General features: G+C 39.3%; 1 protein-coding gene across 5 annotated transcripts in view; it reads left to right on the forward strand.

The window, feature by feature from the left end:
• The window catches only part of RWDD3 (RWD domain containing 3), a 148,963-nt gene that overhangs the window by 24,262 nt on the left and 101,954 nt on the right, over positions 1 to 22,747 (forward strand). The window lies entirely within an intron of this gene.

Consider the following 22,747-nt stretch of genomic DNA (forward strand, 5'->3'; position numbering starts at 1 on the left):
GGATTAGGGTAGTCCATGATTCTAATGCCCCATATCCTCTAAGTCTTCTTTGGAATAAGATAACATTATCCTAGGTGTCAAATTTATAAGTAATTTTAAAATTCAGTATTCAGCAAATAATCAGAGATAATTGGACTCATGAAGAGACAAGATACTGTTAATGAGAAACAACAGAAATAATAGACAATAGAAATAGAACCACAGGGACTCTACATGCTAGAATTATTAGACATAGATCACGAAACAGGCTTAATATGTTCCAGGAGATAAAAGCCAAACTTGGAACTGGAACTAGAAAATGTAAAAGGTGACATGGTGACAAGGTGACATTTATATTTGAAAAACAACAAAACAAAAAACAAATAGAAATTCTAGAACTGAAAAATATTAAGAATTCAAGAATGGTTCATTAGTTAAAGTGCAGTTAGGAACCCAGAAACCAGCCTAGGTATTTCTTTTTTTTTTTTTTTTTTTTTTTCCAACGTTTATTTATTTATTATTTTTTTTTTTTAATTTTTTTTTTTTTTCAACGTTTATTTATTTTTTTGGGAGGACAGAGAGAGACAGAGCATGAACGGGGGAGGGGCAGAGAGAGAAGGAGACACAGAATCGGAAACAGGCTCCAGGCTCCGAGCCATCAGCCCAGAGCCCGACGCGGGGCTCGAACTCACGGACCGCGAGATCGTGACCTGGCTGAAGTCGGACGCTTAACCGACTGCGCCACCCAGGCGCCCCCGTTTATTTATTTTTGGGACAGAGAGAGATAGAGCATGAACGGGGGAGGGTCAGAGAGAGAGGGAGACACAGAATCGGAAACAGGCTCCAGGCTCTGAGCCATCAGCCCAGAGCCTGACGCGGGGCTCGAACTCACGGACCGCGAGATCGTGACCTGGCTGAAGTCGGACGCTTAACCGACTGCGCCACCCAGGCGCCCCATAGCCTAGGTATTTCAAACAGTGAATCTAAAACAGGAATTGGTTAGAAGACCAAAAGAGCAAAAAGGAGAGGGAGTGGAGCTAGGTGACAGAGAAGAAAAAAAAGAGGGGAGGGCGATCTACTCAGCGTTTAAAAATTATGAAACATATACCTGCTGCTGCACTTTAAAGACTATTGTAGTTGGTCTCAGAGCTACCGCTGCTGATAGGTACTATCTCTGGTCTATTGGAGTTGCCACTTGCTGCCACTGCAACAAATGCCAACAGCCGTCACAGTGCTGGAACCTGTACCACTTGCAGAGTTCCCAGCAGTGCCTCCTATTGAGCAAACTCAACAGGAATCCACCTGGTAAAGAAGTCTGGGAAATGTAGTTTGAATAACCCAACCCCAGGAGAACCACAAAATGTAGGAGGATGGATGTGTGTGTGTGTGTGTGTGTGTGTGTGTGTGTGTGTGTGTGAAGTGAGAGGGGAGAAACCTGTGTGCCTATAGTAAGTAACCAGCACAACCTTGCCTTTTAGCTTTTAAGCATTCACACCTACTCCCTACCCATATTTAAATTTCTGTTCAAGTACAGGTTTATGCTTCTATCAGATTTAACTATTTTTTTCTGTACAAATGAAGACTTTTAACCTTCCCCCCAAAAGTGGAGAAATAAGGTCCCATCAGTTACTATTAGACTCACTGGTGTTGATTCTTTTTCTTTTTTTTTTTGAAGTTTAATTCTATATTTTGAGAGAGCATGGGGGAGGGGCAGAGGGAGAGAGATGTGGGGCTTGAACTCACAAACCGTGAGATCATGACTTGAGCCGAAGTCAGATGCTTAACCGACTGAGCCACCCAGGCGCCCCTGGTGTTAATTCTTGTTCAATCACAATCCCACCTGGATGTTCTGTAACCTGAAGATAAACTGTAAAGTTCACCACCACCAACCTTTCTTATATAACTTGAGAGAAGGAAAGGGAAAAACTTGAGGGAAGTGGAAAGGAAAGACAATTAATATATACAAAGATACACAGAACAAGCAATGAAGCAAATTTGCATGAGTACTTTGATACTTGTTTCTATAACTGATCTTGAAGCTGTAGCTGATATTTATAACTTCTCCTTCTACTCCATTTTTCTTTGCTCTTGGTCAGCACTTTCTCTAGTTAAGGCTCTCTATCTAGTAGGGTAGCCAAATCTTCATTTTGGAAGGATCTACGTTTTCAGGAGTTGGGTTGCTTATTAACTTTGACTATTGAACAAAAAATATTAAGAGGTGTTCCCTGGGCTCTTGACATAGTTCTTGTCAACCCCATGGTGTAGCAGTAACCCAGTTTCCCCATAGTAATCTGGATCAATCACCCCTGCCGTTTTGCGAACCTCTTTCTTTGCTTGTTCATTTAGTGTTCTAAGGAGCCTAATATATTCAGGTGTCAGTCTCACCTTCTAATTCATTTGAGCCGTTTTGTGTGCTGGTAGAAACATTCCCTCCATAAGAACTAAGACTCCAAACCAGCATAGCCCAAGTTTACAGAGTTGGGAATAAAAATTTTGTGAGTGGATTATAAGTATAATACAGAAATCCATCTTATTTTAATTCCTTGATTTCTGGACCCATGTATTCTGGCAGTGGGAGAAATAATATCTTATATTGATCACGGATTCAAAGTACATCTTTATATTGTATGATAGCACCTCAACTTTCAGAGTCTTGTCTTCTAGCTAGCCAGATAACTGACTCTTGTAGGTCATTATATTATTCTATCAAGCTAGCCACTTCTGGACAATTTGGCACATGGAAGGCCTATACATTTCATAGTCATGAGCCCATTGCTACATTTCTTTTGTTGTGAAATGAATTTTTCACTTCGAAATTATATTGTGCTCTCACAATGTCTATAATATTGTGGTTGGTAGTATTATAGAAAGGAACTTCTGATTTATAACTGAAATAAGTATTTCTCTGAGGACAAATTGCTGGCCCTTCCACTAGAGAAGAGATCCAATGTAATTAACTAGTCATGAGGCAGTAGTGTCTCCCAGGATATGAGGCCCTACTGGTGGCTCTGCATTGATCTCTGTTCATAGCAGGTTAGGCACTCAGCAGTGATAACAGCAAGATCAATATTGGGGAGAGAAATTTTATGTTGCTGAGCCCATGTATAACTTTTATCCCTGCTGCCATATTTGCTTTGTATTACAGCCCACTGAGCAAGCACGGGGGTGCTAGGGAAAGAGGATGACTGAAGTCTACAGAATGAGTTAGCCTGTCCATTTAATCAGTGAAGGCTTTCTCTGCAGTGGTTGCCCTTTTATAAACATCACATAGGACATAAATATTCTCATATTTTATGCTCATCCTGAGGGGTCCATTCACATATATCTGCCTCAGATCTCTGTCATTAGTCTTCTGATCTAGTTCTTTCAAAGTGACTGATTTCCCTGGCCAATCCATTAGCCATTGCCCATGATATACTATAGATCTACACCATGGACATTTCTTTTTTTTTTTTTTAATGCTTATTTATTTTTGAGAGAGAGAAAGAGAGAGAGAGAGAGAGACAGGCTGCAAGCAGGGGGAGGAGCAGAGAGAGAGGAAGACACAGAATCAGAAGCAGGCTCCAGGCTCTGAGCTGTCAGCATAGATCCTGACGCGGGGCTCAAAACCACAAACTGTGAGATCATGACCTGACCCGAAGTCGGTCGCTTAACCAATTGAGCCACCCAGGCGCCCCAGCATGGACATTTCTTTACCTAGGTAAAGTATATAACCAGAAGTACAACTCAGAGATTTACCCACTGAAAAGGTTTTTTCTCTTCACTTTCACCTCTCCAAGACACTTTAGACTGGAATGGTAATTGCTGAAGAACCATCCTCAGAAAGCCTGAGTTCGTTCTTCCTTGGCTAACAAGTTATGGGTACTCCCTGTGATGCTGGAGGCATGATCCTGGAAGAAGCAGCTATGTAGTAGTTTCTGTGGTCATCTGAGTCACTTGGTCATGCAACTTGCCTGTGCCTTCAGGACCTGCTGGAGCCTGATCTTGGACACATCACTTCATTGTACATACCCATATTTATGACTTCATGGATGAAATAATACCCAGTTCATGACAGGTAGCTCAGGTCACATAGTCAGTTGGTGTCCCACAGTCAAGTGTTCAGTGTCAATGAAGAACCAGGAGCAAGCTAGGAGCTCTTTTTCAAGAGAAGGATAACTATATGTAAAAGAGCATGGCTTTGATATAAAACCTTAAGTTCTATTGTACTCTAACTACATTGGGCTCCATTGTGTCATCTGGGCTGCAAGGCCCACGTAGCAAGACAGCTTATACTCAGTTTGGATCTGCAGCCTTTTCTTGCTCTGGGCCCCACTCAAAACAGGCAACTCCAAGGGTTAATCATCAAATGGGGCAGAAAATCACATTAAAATATAAAATATATTGCCTCCAGAATCCAAACATGCCTAGGAAGCATTGTATGTTAGCGGTAGGAGTATAAGGTGAAGCAACTTGGGATATTCTGGGATATGCCTCAGAACACTGGACCCCTAAAAACTTCACCATTGCTGGTGAGCTTCTGAATTTTCATGGGCTTTTAACTCCCTCTTTTTGGTAAGGCATTTAGAGTACTTGCTACTTTCTGTTTGCCAGGTCCAATCAGCATCATGTTCAGAGGGATGTTAAAATGAATGAAGAAGTCCTTGAATACTGAATTATGACACAGAGCCAGAGAGCTGACATAGTCCTAAAGTAAGATATAGTCCTGAAGTGAAAGTGTCAGGCTGTACTTGCCAGGTAAAAACAAACTACTTCTAGTGGTCTTTACAAATTGATACCAAGGAAAAGTATTTGCCAGATCCAGAGCTAGATACCACGTACCCAGGGCTATGTTGATTTGCTGCAGGATAAGACTACATCTGGAATAGCAGTTATAATTGGAGTCATTACCTACCCAAATTTGATATTCTGCAGCCATTCTCTGCGACCCATCTGCTTCCGCCAAGCCCAATTGTTGAGTTAAATGAGGATGTTCTAGGAATCATGCTTGGAAAGGACAGAACAAGGTCCTGGAACAACTGAGTGTCTGCATTGGAAAAAAAAAAATTAAATTTTGCCCCTACTTCACAACCAAGATGAATTCCAGATGTATTAGAGGCCACAATGTGAAAGGCAAAAATAGAAGAAAATACAGTAGCATATTTTCTTCACCTTCAGATCCTGGTGTTAAACAGGACACAAAAGCAAAATCTTGACGGGAAAAATTAGTAAATTGGACTCCACTAAAATTAAAAATGTATGTCCATCAAAAGATACCATTAAAGATAATGGAAAGGCATGCCACAGAATGGGGAAAGGCATTTAACATTTTATTGATACAGGTCTCATTTCCAGAATATTAATAAGAAATAGACAACCATATAGAAAAATGGGCAAAGGAATCTTGAATAGGTACTTCACAACTGAAACTATCCAAATGGCCAAAAACAGTATGCAAAGGAACTCAATGCCATTGATAATCGGGGAGGGAATGCAAATAAAACCACGATGATACTACCGGCCACCCACTGGAAGAATTTATTTATTTGTTTCATATTGAAAGACATTTAAAATGTGTTTTATTTATTTTGAGAGAGACAGAGAGGGAGAGGGAGAAAACCCAAGCAGGGGAGGGGCAGAATGAGAGGGAGAGAGAGAAAATCCCAAGCAGGGTTCCCTGTGCCAGTGCAGAACCCGTAGCAGGGCTCTATCCCACGAAATGTGAGATCATGACCTGAGCTGAGATCATGACCTGAGCTGAAATCAAGAGTCTGCCACCTAACCGACAGAGCCACCCAGGTGCCCCCCACTAGAAGAATTTACAAGATGATTAATAATAAGAGATGACTAAGAAGTGGAGCAAGGTCCATACTGATGCACCCTTGGCGGGAGTATAAATCCACCCAGGTACTTTGAGCGAACAGTTTGATCTAATCTAGAAAAACTGACAATTGCATACCCTATAACCCAGCATTTCTGCTGCTAGGTATGTACCCTCCAGAAACATGTGCATAAATGTGTGAGGTTACCTATACAAGAATGTCCATAACAGTATTATTTTTCATAGCCCAAATGTGGCAATCCAAAACCTCCACCAACACGGAACGGACAAGTAAATTGTGGTATAGTCATGCAATGGAATCCTATAAGCAAACTAAGTGACTGAAGTATGGCCACATAGAGCAACATGGATTCATCTTAAAAAGGCAATACTGAACAAATGAAGTGAACACAAAAGAATACGTACCATATGATTCTAAATGTTCAAAAGCAGGCACAGTGGCACTAAATTACAGATGCATTCTTGGCTTTTATTATATGGCTTACAGTTACCTGTGGGGGGAAAGGATGGGGTTGTGGTTGGTGTTGCACGTGACGATTATTTTTGGGGGGTGGGGATGAGGGTGGAGGAGGGAGAGCGATGGCTATGCTCTACTTCCTGACCAGGTGCTGGTTTCTCAGACATTTCAGTTGTAGTACTTCATTAAGCTAGATATTTAATGTGTTATTTCTACTTGTTTTTTCTCTTGTGAAAGTAGGCCTGGCTTTTAAAAATGCCGGTTATTACAATATATTTAGTAAATAAGAAAAATATTGAAGGTGATTCTTAAATCTTTGTAATTAATGGCAACTTCTCCCATCATAAAGGCTCAGCCACATTCAAAAATTGGAAGGGAGGGGCGCCTGGGTGGCTCAGTCGGTTAAGCGTCCGACTTCAGCTCAGGTCACGATCTCGCGGTCCGTGAGTTCGAGCCCCACATCGGGCTCTGGGCTGATGGCTCGGAGCCTGGAGCCTGCTTCAGGTTCTGTGTCTCCCTCTCTCTCTGCCCCTCCCCCGTTCATGCTCTGTCTCTCTCTGTCTCAAAAATAAATAAACATTAAAAAAAAAAATTGGAAGGGAGGCACAGAAGAATAGGCTATTTGAAGTAGAGTGGTTAGGGAAATCTTCTCTAAGGGGGCGACATTTGAACCAGTGCCTGAATGAAAGAGACCAACCAGAGAAAAGTAGGCAGTGGAGAGTTCCAGGCAGCAGGCCCTATAAGTGTAGCAGACACGAACCTGAAGGAAGATAGCCTGTTTGAAGTAGACTCAACTGGCTGAGGTTTCTGTGCCAGAAGCTGTACCTCCGCCTCTCTTAGCATGCCAAATGGTCTCCGTCTTCCCTCAGTGATGCTAGCTTTATGAGACTTTTGCTTGTCAGCACTATTTTTGACCCTTCAATTTGCTGTTTTCCACTTATTTTTATACAAAAGGGAAAATGTAGCATTCAAATAATTGTACAAATACAGCGATAGAAGATGAAGATGTTAACAGTTCTGGCATTGTCGCACAATAGCTTAATTTGTCTGTCAGTTGATGCACCCAAGTCTGGATTTGATAAATGAAAAACTACATTTAAAGTTTCACTACTATAGATTTCAGAGGGCGCAAAAATGAGTTTGAAATAAGGAGACTAAAAACCGGGGCAATGCCCCCGTATTATGAAAAATAGACAAAAATGTCTGAGGATTGCAAACCTGCCATTGATGTATAAAAATTCTCAAGAGATGAGAAAAGCTGGGGAATGGAATCTTCTTCTCTGATCACTTTGTCATTTCAGCTACTCTAATGCCTCAGTTTGCTTTCCACCATTTGGTTTTTGACTAGATTTTTTTTTCCCCCAAACAAGCTGGATCATAGGTTTCAATTGCTTCAGATCATCTGAAGTGATGTTGCTTTATTTTTTCTATACCCTCTTGTATTAGTTAGGGTTCTTCAGAGAAACAGAACCAACAGGGTATTATTTATTTATTTTACGGAATTGGCTCAAGTGATTATGGAGGCTGGTAAACCAAACATTTACAGAGTGGGCCTGCAGGCTGGAGGTTCAGTAAGAGCCGATGTTGTAGTTTAGGTCCAAGGCTGCCTGTGTCGAGCCCCGGGGAAAAAGCCAGTGAAGGCGGTCAGTCTGCTGGTAGAATACCCTCTTGCTTGGGGGAGGTCAGGCTTTTGTTCTATTTGTGTTTTCAACTCATTGGGTGAGGTCCACCCACATTTTGGTGGGCAATCTGCTTTCTCAGGGTCTACCGATTAAAATGCAAACCTCACCGTGAAACACCCTCACAGGACCATCCAGAATGATGTTTGACCAAATATGTGGGCAAAGTGGCACGGCCAAGTTGACATACACAGTTAGCCCTCACACCTCTCAGGAAGTTGCCATCCGTAGCTTTGCTTTTAGAGGGGAGGAATGTGGTTTTCAGTTCCTAGCTGCTTCACTCATTGCTGTCTCTTACTGTATCTGTGTCCATTGGCTACAAAACATTAGATACTGATATGAATCTGCAGTCGTACTGGTAAGAAAGATACTGTTTACAAAACAAGTTAACAGCCTGACAAACTATAGTTTTCTTTGGCCTGACTGGCTCCTTTTGAGTCAGAACTGGCCACAATAATAAATTCCACAAAAAGTTGCATTTCTACTAGCCCAGGAGTATAAAAAACGTAGACTCAAAGACATGTATTGATTTTTTTTTAAAAAGTGAACTCACTTGCTTTGGGACAACTTTCTAAAGTTCTAAACTTGTGTTTGCTTAGTACATTGCTGGCAACAGACACCCTGAAGTGTTATTAGGAGAAAATTCCAGAATTGTGCTCCTTCTGTGTGAACTCCAGCCTAGTTCTTTTCTGATGTGTCTGACAATCCTGCTTCTCCATCACTGGGGGACAGTTAGTCTCTGCTAATCTTCAGCAGTAGACCTTTCATGCAACCAGGAAAGCTATGTTGTAAAGTGCTAGTGGTTTCCAAATTTCTATGCATGGAGTTTTTCACTTCTTTATTACTTGAGAATTTCATCCATTTGCAGAGCTTTCATTATCCCCTCCGTGTAGCCCAGGCTCAAGTTTACACCTCTCAGGTCCTGACCTCTTTCCTGAGCTCTACACACCCATTTCTAATTCTGCCTGACATTACAATCTAGATTTTGGATTGTACAATCTACACAACTGTACACATCAAGTCTAGTATGATTAAAACAAACGATTGCATTTTTCTTGTTGTTGATATTGTTACCGAAACTGTCACTGGGCTCCTAGGATTAACCTTGGATGTTTGCATTGACTTCTTCCTCACTTTCTTGCATCCAATTAGCTGTCATGTCTAGTTTCTACTGATTCTTATATTCTCCCATCTTTTCCATTGTCGTGGGTACACCGTATGCCAAGTTCTTATTTTTTTCTGGCCAGGACTATTGGAAGTCTCCAATCTAGTATTCTCATCTCTGTTCTCCCTCTGTCCCATCCTATCCATTGCTACAGTTAATATTCCCTCATATAAAACTTGGGGTCAGATGTGTTTCAGAACCACAGATTTTTCTTTTGGATTGTTGAAGTTTTAGAAAGGTAACACAGAGGGGTGTCTGGGTGGCTCAGTCGGTTAAGCATCTGACTTCGACTCAGGTCATGATCTTGCTGTTTGTGGGTTCGAGCCCTGCATAGGGCTCTGTGCCGACAGCTCAGAACCTGGGGTCTGCCTTGGATTCTGTGTCTCCCTCTCTCTCCCTCTCCCCTGCTCATGCTCTGTCTTTCTCTCAAAAATAAACAAACATTAAAATTTTTTTAAAAAAAGAAAGGTAATATAGAGAAGATACTTTATATTACAAAATCTCCCTAATGGAGTCTGGAGAAGCATCCTATAGTCAAACCTTGTTTTTCTGCAGTGAAATGTATGAGTATTCACTTTAAGGAAGATAAATAAAAAGTATCACTGGTTTTGTATTGTTCGTGTTAAACTTTAATGCCAAAGGAGTTTAGATAAGACTGGCTTTTGTCTCCAAGTAAACTAGCAAAAAAGAACCAAAATAACATCCCATCATTTTGATCTTTAGGGCTTTTGGTTTTGGAACTGTGGGGAAGACATGGTAGATCTGGACTAGGTAAATCTTCCTCATGTAACCATATCACTCCTATTTCCTGCTGGGTTCGTTGTAAACTCTACACTCTGCCATTTCAAATGCCTTCTCGATTTGGCCACAAGCCATTATTTTCTGCTTTTATCTTCCACTCATCTTCTACATATTGTTTTGATCTACCTCAACTGGTTAAATACTTCTTATTTTTTCTTCTACATATACTCAGGTTCATCCTTTTTCCTGTAATGTCCTTGCCTCTTGTCCATTCTTCTGCCAACTAACTATCTATTGACATTTTTCTCTGTTTTCAGAATGTTTCCCTCCATAAACAGTTTGATCCCCATTCTGGGATCAATAATTGATCTTTGGTCTGAATTCTTGTAGCAAGCTTCAGTTTTCCTGTATGCAAAATGAGAATAATATCACTGTCTTACCTCTCAGACTTGTCACTGGATTAAATCCTGCACAAATGCACCTAGCACAGTGTGAGACCCATTGTAGAACTCAACTGGGGCTAGTCCTTTTTCTTCTTTTCCTCCTTCCTTGCTTTTACTTAGAATACTCTGTAGTTTATGTTATTGTTTTAAATATACTTTTAATTTCCCCACTACTAGATCAGAAGTTTTTTTTTTTCTTAAGTTCATTTATTTATTTTGAGAGAGATAGAGACAGAGTGTGTGGGGGAGGGTCAGAGAGAATGGGAGAGAGAGAAACCCGAGGAGGTTCCACACTGCCAGTGCAGAGCTCTATGCGGGGCTTGAACCCATGAAACTGTGAGATCATGGCCTAAGCTGAAACTAAGAGCTGGATGCTTAACTACTGAGCCACCCAGGTGCCCCACTGTATCAGAAGATTTTTGAGGGTAGAACTTTGCTTATTAGAAGCTTATTAGAAGCACTTACTGAGTTATGTGAAACGAATATGAATGGTGTTACTAGAGACATTTCAACTCCTCCTTTGGATTCTGGACAGCCTGATTTCTGTGCCTATGAATGTACATTCAAAAACTCAAAACCAAATCAAACCTATGATCACAAGACCCATCTTGATGTTTAGTGTCATAATTTCTGTTTCAGTGGAATTCTGAATGTCCAGAGGCCTTATAATGGAGACTGCCCACCCAGGATCTTGGCAAGCCTCACGGCCCAGAGGGGCACATTCTTTCACGTACACTAATAGCCAACCACTGGGCGGCCTTGCCAGAAACCAGTGGGCGGGGCGACTAACACAGTTCTTCCACATTGGTGAGATGTGGTGCTCACTTGCATGGGAGAACACAGATTCTGTTCCTGTGCCATTTTCTGGGGCTCCCTGGAGTAGCCCTGGGCCCCCTCTGGGAGCAGGAGGTCTGAACATGACCTTGGCTTTCATGCACTGCTCCTTTTAGGTTGGTTCTTCTTATCTCCAGGCTCTGCTGTCTCTCTCCCGAAACACCTCCTCCAAAGCCCCTTTCATCCCTAGCCTCCAAGAGTAGTATATCCTCTGGAAAGAGAGAAAAGCTAGTGTTGGTAGAGATCACTAGGTGTTTTCCTAATTTCCATTCTAACCTTCTTTCTTAGTAAATTTTCTTAGTAATTTTCTAAGTAATTTCTTTCTTTTTTAAAATTCTAATGTCATTTTTTAAATTTACATCCAAATTAGTTAGCATATAGTGCAACAATGATTTCAGGAGTAGATTCCTTAATGCCCCTTACCCATTTAGCCCGTCACCCCTCCCACAACCCCTCCAGTAACCCTCTGTTTGTTCTCCATATTTAAGAGTCTCTTATGTTTTGTCCCCCTCCCTGTTTTTCTGTTATTTTTGTTTCCCTTCCCTTTTGTTCATCTGTTCCAAGTCTTAACGCCCTCATATGAGTGAAGTCATATGATATTTGTCTTTCTCTGACTATTTCGCTTAGCATAATACCCTCTAGTTCCATCCACACAGTTGTAAATGGCAAGATTTCACTCTTTTTGATTGCTGAGTAATACTCCTTTGTATATATACCACACCTTCTTTATCCATTCATCCGTCAGTGGACATTTGGGCTCTTTCCATACTTTAGCTATTGTTGATAGTGCTTCTATAAACATAGGGGTGCATGTGCCCCTTCAAAACAGCATACCTGTATCCCTTGGATAGATACCTAGTAGTGCAATTTCTGGGTCATAGGGTAGCTCTATTTTTAATTTTTTGAGGAACCTCCATACTGTTTGCCAGGGTGGCTGGACCAGTTTGCATTCCCACCAGCAGTGCAAAAGAGATCCTCTTTCTCTGCATCCTCGCCAACATCTGTTGTTGCCTGAGTTGTTAATGTTAGCTATTCTGACAGGTGTAAGGTGGTATCTCATTGTGGTTTGGATTTGTATTTCCCTGATGATGAATGATGTTGAGCATTTTTTTCTTGTGTCAGTTTGCTATCTGGATGTCTTCTTTGGAGAAGTGTGTATTCATGCCTTTTGCCCATTTCTTCACTGGATTATTTGTTTTTTGGGTGTTGTGTTTGATAAGTTCTTTATAGGTTTTGGATACTAACCCTTTATCTGATATATCATTTGCAAATATCTTCTCCCATTCTGTCAGTTGCCTTTTAGTTTTGCTGAGTGTTTCCGTCGCTGTGCAGAAGTTTTGTTTATCTCAATGAGGTCCCTGTAGTTCATTTTTGCTTTTGTTTCTCTTGCCTCTGGAGACATGTTGAGTAAGAAGTTGCTGTGGCCAAGATCAAAGAGGTTTTTGCCTGGTTTCTCCTCAAGGATTTTGATGGCTTCTTGTGTTAAGTTTAGGTCTTTCATCCATTTTGGGTTGATTTTTGTGTATGGTGTAAGAAAGTGGTCCAGGCTCATTCTTCTGCATGTCGCTGTCCAGTTTTCCCAGCACCACTTGCTGAAGAGACTCTTTATTCCATCGGATGGATATTCTTCCCTGCTTTGTCAAAGATTAGTTGGCCATAAGTTTGTGGGTCCATTTCTAGGTTCTGTATTCTGTTCCATTGATCTGAGTGTCTGTTTTTATACCAGTACCATACTGTCTTGATGATTACAGCTTTGTAATACAGCCTTGAAGTCTGGGATTGTGATGCCTACTGCTTTGGTTTTCTTTTTCAAGATTGCTTTGGCTATTCAGGGTCTTTTCTGGTTCCATACAAATTTTAGGATTGTTTTTCCTAGTTCTGTGAAGACTGCTGGTGTTATTTTGATAGGAATTGCATTGAATATGTAGATTGTTTTGGGTAGTATCAACATTTTAACAATATTAATTCTTCTAATTCGTAAGCATGGAACACTTTTCCATTTTTTGTGTGTCTTCTTCAATTTCTTTCATAAGCTTTCTATAGTTTTCAGTGTATAGATTTTTCACCCCCTTGGTTAGGTTTAATCCTAGGTATTTTATCATGTTTGGTGCAACATAAATGGTGCAATTCCTTGATTTTTCTTTCTGTTGCTTCATTATTGGTGTATAGAAATGCAACCAATTTCTGTGTATTGATTTTATATCCTACCACATTGCTGAATTCATGGATCAGTTCTAGCAGTTTTTTGGTGGAATTTTTTGGGTTTTCCATATAGGGTATCATGTCTTCTGCAAAGACTGAAAGTTTGACTTCCTCCTTGCCGATTTGGATGCCTTTTATTCCTTTGTGTTGTCTGATTGCTGAGGTTAGGACTTCCAGTACTATGTTGAAAACAGTGGCAAGAGTGCAAATCCCTGTAGTGTTCCTGACCTTTGGGGGAAAGCTCTCAGTTTTTCCCAATTGAGGATGATATTAGCAGTGGGTCTTTCATTTATAGCTTTTATGATCTTGAGGTATGATCCTTCTATCCCTACTTTCTTGAGGGTTTTTATCAAGAAAGGATGCTATATTTTGTCAAATGCTTACTCTGCATCTACTGAGAGGATCATGTGGTTCTTGTCCTTTCTTTTATTGATGTGATGTATCACATTGATTGTTTCGTGGGTATTGAACCAGCCCTGCATCCCAGGTATAAATCCCACTTGGTCGTGGTGAAGGATTCTTTTAATATATTGTTGGATCTGGTTGGCTAGTATCTTGTTGAGAATTGTTGCATTCATGTTCATCAGGGATATTGGTCTGTAGTTCTCTTTTTTAGTGGGTTCTTTGTCTGGTTTTGGAATCAAGGTAATGCTGGCCTCATAAAATGAGTTGGAAGTTTTCCTTCAATTTCTATTTTTTGAAACAGCTTTGAAAGAATAAGTGTTAACTCTTCCTTAAATATTTGGTAGAATTCCCCTGGAAAGCCCTCCGGCCTTGGACTCTTGTTTTTTGGGGAGATTTTTTATTACACATTCAATTTCTTTACTGGTTATGGGTCTGTTCACATTTTCTATTTCTTCCTGTTTCAGTTTTGGCAATTTATATGTTTCTAGGAATTTGTCCATTTCTTCCAGACTTCCCATTTTATTGGCACATAATTGCTCATAATATTCTCTTATCATTGTTTTTATTTCTACTGTGTTGATTGTGATCTCTCCACTTTCATTCTTGATTTTATTTATTTGAGTCCTTTCCTTTTTCTTTTTGATCAAACTGGCAGTGGTTTATCAATTTTGTTAATTCTTTCAAACAACCAGCTTCTGGTTTTATTGATCTGTTCTCCTGGTTTTGTTTTCTTTTTGTTTTGTTTTGTTTTGTTTTTTGGTTTCAGTAGCATTGATTTCTGCTCTAATCTTTATTATTTTCTGTCTTCTGGTTTTGGTTTTATTTGCTGTTTTTTGTTCAGTTCTTTAAGGTGTAAGGTTAGGTTGTGTATTTGAGACCTTTCTTCCTTCTTTAGGAAGGCCTGGATTGCTATATATTTCCCTGTTATGACTGCCTTTGCTGCATCCCAGAAGTTTTAGGCTGTGGTGTTATCATTTCATTGGCTTCCCTGTACTTTTTAATTTCCTCTTTAACTTCTTGGTTAGCCCATTCGTTCTTTAGTAGGAAGGTCTTTAGTCTCCAAGTATTTGTTATCTTTCCACATTTTTTCTTGTGGTTGATTTTGAGTTTCATAGCATTGTGGTCTGGAAATATGCATAATATGATTTTGACCTGTTTGTACTTGTTTAGGGCTGATTTGTGTCCCAGTATGTGATCTATTCTGGAGAACTTTCCATGTGCACTGGAGAAGAATGTGTATTCCGCTGCTTTAGGATGAAATGTTCTGAATATATCTGTTAAGCCCATCTGGTCCCATGTGTCATTCATAGCCATTGTTTCCGTGTTGATTTTCTGTTTAGATGATCTGTCCATTGTTGTAAGTGGGGTGTTGAAGTCCCCTACTATTATGGTATTATTATCAACGAGTTTCTTTATGTTTGAGATTAATTGATTTATATATTTGGGTTTCTCCACATTTGGAGCATAAATATTTACAATTGTTAGGTCTTCTTGGTGGATAGACCCCTTAATTATGGTATAATACCCTTCTTCATCTCTTACTACAGTCTTTATTTTAAAGTCTAGATTGTCTGATATAAGTATGGCTACTCTGGCTTTCTTGTCTACCATTAGCATTATAGATGGTTTTCCATCCCCTTACCTTCAAAGTGAAGGTGTCTTTAGGCCTAAAGTGGGTCTCTTGTAAACAGCATATAGATGGATCTTGTTTTCATATCCATTCTGTTACCCTGTGTCTTTTGATTGGAGCGTTTAGTCCATTGACATTTAGAGTGAGTATTGAAAGATATGAATTTGTTGCCATTATGTCGCCTGTAGACCTGGAGTTTCTGGTGGTGTTCTCTGGTCCTTTCTAGTCTTTGTTGCTTTTGGTCTTTTTTTTCCCCCAATCTTTTCTCCCCTCAGAGAGTCCCCTTTAAAATTTGTTACAGGGGTGGTTTAGTGTTCATGAACTCCTTTAATTTTTGTTTGTCTGGGGAACTTTTAATCTCTCCTTCTATTTTGAATGACAGCACTGCTGGATAATGAATTCTTGGCTGCATATTTTTCTGATTCAGCATATTGAATATATCCTGCTACTCTTTCCTGGCCTGCCAAGTTTCTGTGGATAGGTCTGCTGCAAACCTGATCTATCTTCCCTTGTAGGTTAAGGACTTTTTTTCCCTTGCTGCTTTCATGATTCTTTCCTTTCCTGAGTATTTTGTGAATTTGACTATGATATGCCTTCTTGATGGTCAGTTTTTGTTGAATCTAATGGGAATACTCTGTGCTGCCTGGAATTTGATGTCTGTATCTTTCCCCATGTTAGGACTAAGTTTTCCACTATGATTTCCTCCCATAACCCTTCTACTCCTTTTTCTCTCTCTTCATCTTCTGGGACCCCTATGATTCTGATGTTGTTCATTTTTAATGAGTCACTGATTTCTCTAATTCTTAAATCGTCCTCTTTTGCCTTAGTCTCCCTCTTTTTGTCTGCTTCATTATTCTTCATAAGTTTGACCTCTATATCGCTGATTTGCTGCTCTGCCTTATCCATCCTTGTTGCTGTTGCATCCATTTGAGATTGCAGCTCAGTTATAGCATTTTTTAATTCATCCTGACTAGCTTTTACTTTTATCTCTGCAGAAAGGGATTCTAATCTATTTTCAACCCAGCTAGTATTCTTATTATCATGATTCTAAATTCTGGTTCAGATATCTTGCTTGTATCTGTGTTGATTAATTCCCTGGCTGTCATTTCCCCCTGCTCTTTCTTTTGGGGTGATTTCTTTTGTTTCCTCATTCTGAAGGAAAAAAATGAATTAGTAAGGTAAAAAAGTAAAATTAAAAAATTAAAAACTACATATATACACACAAAAAAAATCAAAAGATGATTCTAGATCCTAAGTGTGTTTTGGTCTGGTTGTTGAAAGGAGCTTGGTAGATCAGAGAAAAAAGGGAAAGATAAGAAAAGGAAAAAAAAGGAAAATGTTTGAAAATTTGAAAAAATGAATACAATGAAATAGAATACAATGAAATGATATAAGTAAAATAGCGTTTGAAAAATTTACAAAAAAATAAAAATATAGTAGAAAAAACATTAAAGAAAACTATTTGTAATAAAAATTGGAAATACAAATATTTTTTTCTCATCCTATAATCAAGAAAAAGAAAAGAAAAAGAAAAAAAATTGAATAGATGGACCAGCAAACAAACTGAAATACAATTGAAATTATATCGGTTTCCCCTAGAAGTGAAACTATGAAGCACTTTATAGTCCATAAATTAAGCAGGCGGAGAGACTTGCGGTGTTCCTGAAGAGCGAGCTTGGCCCAGTTGGGCAGGGCTTAGTGTAACAGCTCTGTTCTCACTAGATGGTGCTGCTTAGCTTACTGGTGTCGATTGTTGTGGCACTTGTAGGTGCGTATGCGCATGTGCGGGAGGGGTAAAAATGGCATCACCCAGCTACCCAGACTCTAGTATCAGAATTCTGTCCTCCCTGACCAGCAATTGTGCACCTCTCCTTTGTCTCTGGCTTTTGTTCATTCCCCACTTTTACACTGTCCGTGACTAAGCAGTCAGGTTGCTGGGCAGCACTTCCCTCCTGTGTTTTATCTCAGATGCAGCTGTGTTTCCCAACCCCTCACTTCTGAGGGACTGCAGCTTTGGCCCACTCAGATCCTCTGGGGGAGGGTCTCACTGAGCAATGGCTGGGTGCCCACCCACCCCCAGGGACATTCATGGGACCGTGCTGCTGCTGTTGCCCAGAGACTGCAGCTAGGTGCCAGCCCGCCCCAGAAAGTGTTCATGCAGTCATGTAGTAGCAACGTTTCAGGGATTATAGTAAGTCACAACACACATCTGGCACCAGGCTTCCCCCTTAACGTCTTTGTTCCGGCACCAGTGAATGTGGTTGTTCTCGAGTCCACTGGGACCTTTGCCTGTGGGGTGACCGCACAGCCTCTACCAAATGTCCTCCCAACAGGAAAACTGCCTCTCCTTGTTTGGCCCGAGGACCTCTCAGACCTTGCTCTCTGCTCCTGGGAATTTGCCTTCCCACCAGAGCACTGCCAGGTATTGAGCTGCGGAATTTCAGACTCTGCACTCCCCCTGTTTATAGAGTCATAATGGAATTTAAACCCTCTCCTTTCTCCTTTCTCCCTTTTTTTCCCCCAGTCCCTGTGGCTGTTTACACTTTTCCACTTTCTCTTCAGCTGCTTTTTGGGGGGTCCCATACACTCCCCCTGTCTCCATCCTCTCTCTGCAAGTAAAAACAGCTCCCTGTCCTCCGTGGCTTCTCTCTCTCTTCCACTTCACCTCTCCTCACCGCGTACCTGCTGAGTTCTGTGGTTCAGGTTGTGCAGATTGTGTTAATCCCCAAATCAGTTTTCTAGGTGTGCAGGAAGGTTTAGTGTTGATCTGTCTGTATTTCATGGACAAGAGATGCAAAGAAAACTTCCATGCTATTCCTCCATCTTGGCCTCTCCCCCTACAAAGATGGTTTAATCCAATTGCCCCCCCCCCCACACCTTTTTAAAAGCAGAATACTGAAGTAAGTAATTTATCTTAGAGCGTTCATACATCTGGTAGCAAAACCAGGACTAAGACATAGATCTGTAAATCTTCATTTGGAAGAGAATTATATTAGCTCCTTAGTCCAATATATAATGCAAGGAGACCTCAAGGAGCCAAGCAAACAATTGTTGTCCAGTAACTACAGTCTCCAGGGAAATATCTGCTCCATTCTGTTCTGGCACTTTCAAGAGGAGAGAGAATCTCCTTTATTCTTGATTTGTAAAATTATCCCTAAATGTATACTCATAGTTACTTCACAGAGTTTCTTCACAAATGAAAGCTGTTTTCCTATGATTGCAATTGTTTATGTATGGATAGAACATACATGACCCAATGCCTGAAACTTGCTTCATACATACTATATGTTTTAAACAGCTAAATGATTCTTTTTAGTCAGGGGTAAGCACTCTGAATATCACAGAGTCTTATATTTATTTTTTTAAAAACCTTAAAAACATCTTACACACAATAATGGGCATATAATAAAAATCTTTTACATTGAATTTGGGTATTTCACCTTCTCTAGAAAAGAAAATTCTGAGACTTGAACAGAAACGTAGTTTTATTTCAACTCCCCACCCAGTGCAGGAATTTTTAAAAGTTGTAACTCTGACAGATATCCAACTTCTGCTTGAAAACCTCCAGAGACTGGTATCATCCTTAAGAGGCAGCTGTTATTGTTACTGGACGGCACAAGTAGATAAAAAGTTCCTTCTTGCATTGCATCAGAGTCTGCCTTCCTTAACTTCCAGCTTTTTATCCTAGTTCTGGCCTCTGGAGCAACACAGAATTAGTATACGATTCTCTCCATGACAGCCCTTCAAATATTTGAAAGCAGATATTATACCTTTTCTTATTCTTTCCTTCCCAAGTTGCTTGAATAATTTATCAAAAATTACAGCTTCTCCTATTCACCTGGACATTTGCCTTTCATTACATTCTAATTGGTCAAAGTCCCTCTTAAAATGTGGCACCCGGAATTGAATTCTATATTATAGATGTGGTTTAACTAGCTAGAAATCCAATAGAACTGTCATGGGTAGTGATCTGTGGGTAGTAATTTCTCATGGAAGCCTCCTAAGTTCCTTAAAGGAAGGTGGCTTGTATGAAAACACTTGGTAAACTGTAAAGTGCTTTATAAATGAAAAGCTTTGGTACATTCCATTTAAAAATACAAAAAATAATCAAGGAATTTTTCCCTGCCATTAACAACATTGATTTCAACCTTTGGGTCTATAGAGTTAGAAAAAAGGCTGGTATTTTTTCCTTGGCAAAAGTGTAAAAGCAATTTTAAAAACTCAGCCATTATGTTGTAGTACTGGTTAAACAAGTTTTAAATAATGAAGTCTTTTTGGAACATGTGATAAATGCATTAAAAGCGTATGATAAATGCCATTTTTAACCCATGCATACTTATTTAATAAGAAAAAGGCAGAATCTCCTATTGATGAGGCATTTAGTAAGTAGAACCATTTTCACATTTAAAGTGCAGTTGCAAATATGTAATCTGTATTTCTTCCATTTTAAAATATAAATTTTAAACTTTAATTCTAAACATTTCTTATTTTAATTTTGAGTAAAGTGGGAATATGGTTTAATATTGTCATCTGACCATTCATTCTCAATTGCTTATTGAGTGTTGATTATGTGTTAAGGACTTGAAAAAGACAATAAATTGTTTATCCTTCTTTCTTCACTAACTCTACCAGAGTTTTGGAAAAATAACTTTTTACCTACAGTGCTTGGCATGAATTTATATCTTGAACATTCTGACCAAGGGTTTAATGTGCTGCTAAGTGGAATAATCTCAAAACTAGCTGGAGCAGTTACAGTTGGTACATAAAAATGTGTATAAATGTAAATGCAAAATATAAATGTGAAACCCAAATGGGATAAAGTTATTGATGGGGGGCCCAACACACTTCCTGGCACATGCATTCTTAATCATTATTGGCCTCATGTATTGGCCTAATCAGTATTGGCCTAATCAGTATTGGCCTAATACTGACTATTAGGGAAGAATTACTCCTAATCTGGTAGTGAGCCTGGTGTGACAGCTGGAGGTTGAGTCCTGTAGATTGATGTCCCATTGCTCAAATGAGTGAGACACATTAGAGACTACACTGTATTTTAAGACTTCATATCTCTTTTGTAGGAACATTATTTCTTGGTTAAGAGAAATTACTACATTTTCTAAAACATGACAATGTTGTGGTGGTTATAGTTTGATTTGCAACATATGTCACGTACTCTAAAAAGAGCATAAATTATTTAAAACTACATAAATACTCAGATTAAAAATCCGTTACTCTGTACAGTCCAAAGTGGAATGAAATTTATTAAAGAAAATAACCCAGTAAATCACTTCCAAGGATTTTAGTTTTCTGATGTTTATTTAGAAAAATAAGGGAGAAATCAGAATTCTGGAAAATCATCCATATGTTGGTACACTTAAAAAAAAATTGTATAAACTTCTTTTTTCTTGTGTCAAATCCTGGTTAGTGGGGCTATGTAAATTGGAGTGGGACTGCTTTGTAAACTTGGATTGGAGTCACATCATTTACATTTATATTACTAGGTCCATAATTTCTTTCTATTGGATTTTCTTTCTTTTTAATAATTAAAAAAACTATACAAATAGGTAAACCTTTGTAGAGAAAGATCGTGTTCTGTTTATATTTTGTACGCTTAGTGTTCCAAATCTAGGTATTATTTGGTTAAACATACAATTTATACCTATACATAGACTGAAGAAATATAAATATTCTAATAACATATAGTTATTATTGTTTTTGGCTATACTGATATATGGGCTTTTATATCAATATTAGTGTTATCTACACTTCATAGTATTTTCCTCCAGCAAAGAACTGTCACTTGGCTGAGAAGGAAAAAAAAAAAAAAGCTTGCTTATAAAATGAGGCCATTTTGCATATTAATTAGGAGGTCTTTGAACTTGAAGAATAAAATCTGTTAATGCTTTGGGTATGGAACAATTATGCATTCAAGGACTTTGATTTTATGCTAATAATGCGACAAGCTTTACATTTTTCTTTGTTTTGTTTGCATTTCCTAAAGATAATTTAATGCAAATAATCCAGCCATATACAGCACAGAGCGTGTCGGATGGTTTCCCTATAGTTAAGATTGTATCAGCACTCCCATTATAAATCTCTATTACCCATGGTTTATAATTTAATTGAAAAAACCCACTGCAGGCAGAAACTCAACACTTAGGGTTTCAGGCTAAAAGCAATATTTCTCTTTTAAAAATTGCCTCCTCTCTTTAATTTCATAGTTAATGGAAATGTAAGAAGGATCATCCTGGAGCTATTTTTGAACAAAGCCAAACAGATCATTGTCTCTAACTAAAATAATTTCTAAATAAAAGTGGTTGATATCTTATCATTTGCCTAATACTACAACATTTAACCAAACGAGAAAAGACAACAATGGAATCTGCTTATCCTTTCTCCATGCAAAAAATACACGCAAAGAGGGCAAGAAAATTCTGTAAGACCAGCTATCTATAAAAATATATGTTAGACAATACGGTGTGAGGCATTAACGTCTTTACTCGATTTTGGAGCATACACTTCACTCCTTTGAAGTGGATCAGGGTGAAGCCTTGTCGAGTCTGCTTTTTGTCAGACTGAGATCGGAAGAGGGCGCAGGGTGGAGAGACGCAAGAGCGCTGGTGCTCCGCAGTGCTTTACTTTGCCATGTAAACCTTATCTTAAGTTTACGCTTCAATTATCTTGACGGGATTCAGGGGTTAATTAACAGGCACAGCCGTTTCAACCTGCTTACACAGTAGAAATGAAAAGATCAGTTTTTAGACACATGGTGGTTTTGTCATCAGCTTTTGAACCCAAATCCCGTCGTGTTGAAAGAAAGGTTAACCTGCCAGGTAATATGCAACCTCCAATCAAGACTTCACCATAGTTTTATCAACCCGATGAGACAAAGAAACTGTGAGTTAGTTAGAACAACATGTTCTCTATTTCCTGCAACCCATCAACTTTTTCCTATTGAATTCCTACCGGTAATGCTGCATGTGAAATATATGCCATGATTACTTAACCCTAAGCAGACATCAGAAACTTGCTTAAAGATAATCTGGCTCTGTCCACGCAATGTATTGTGTTTCTAAATCAGTTGCATTTATGATCCTAAGGGTGATTATCAAGGACAGTAGTAGAAACTCACATCTTACAGTGCTTAGCAGTTCATAAAGGGCTTCAGTATACCTAATATACACAACTGCTCAGAAGTAGAGAAGGCAGACGCTAGGAGATTAAGTGGTGGTTAGCATTCACATTCTGTCTTGCCTACGACTCTCTCTTCTGTGGCCTAGTGGCTCGTTAGTTCTCTTAGGGGGACTCATGTTTTTCACTTTGAGAAATAGAGTCTAGTGATTCCATGATGAGAATCTCCTGTACTTACTTGATATCTATTGTCAGAGACC

The sequence above is a fragment of the Leopardus geoffroyi genome, chromosome C1 (assembly GCF_018350155.1).
Source record: "Leopardus geoffroyi isolate Oge1 chromosome C1, O.geoffroyi_Oge1_pat1.0, whole genome shotgun sequence".
Taxonomy (NCBI): Eukaryota; Metazoa; Chordata; class Mammalia; order Carnivora; family Felidae; genus Leopardus; species Leopardus geoffroyi.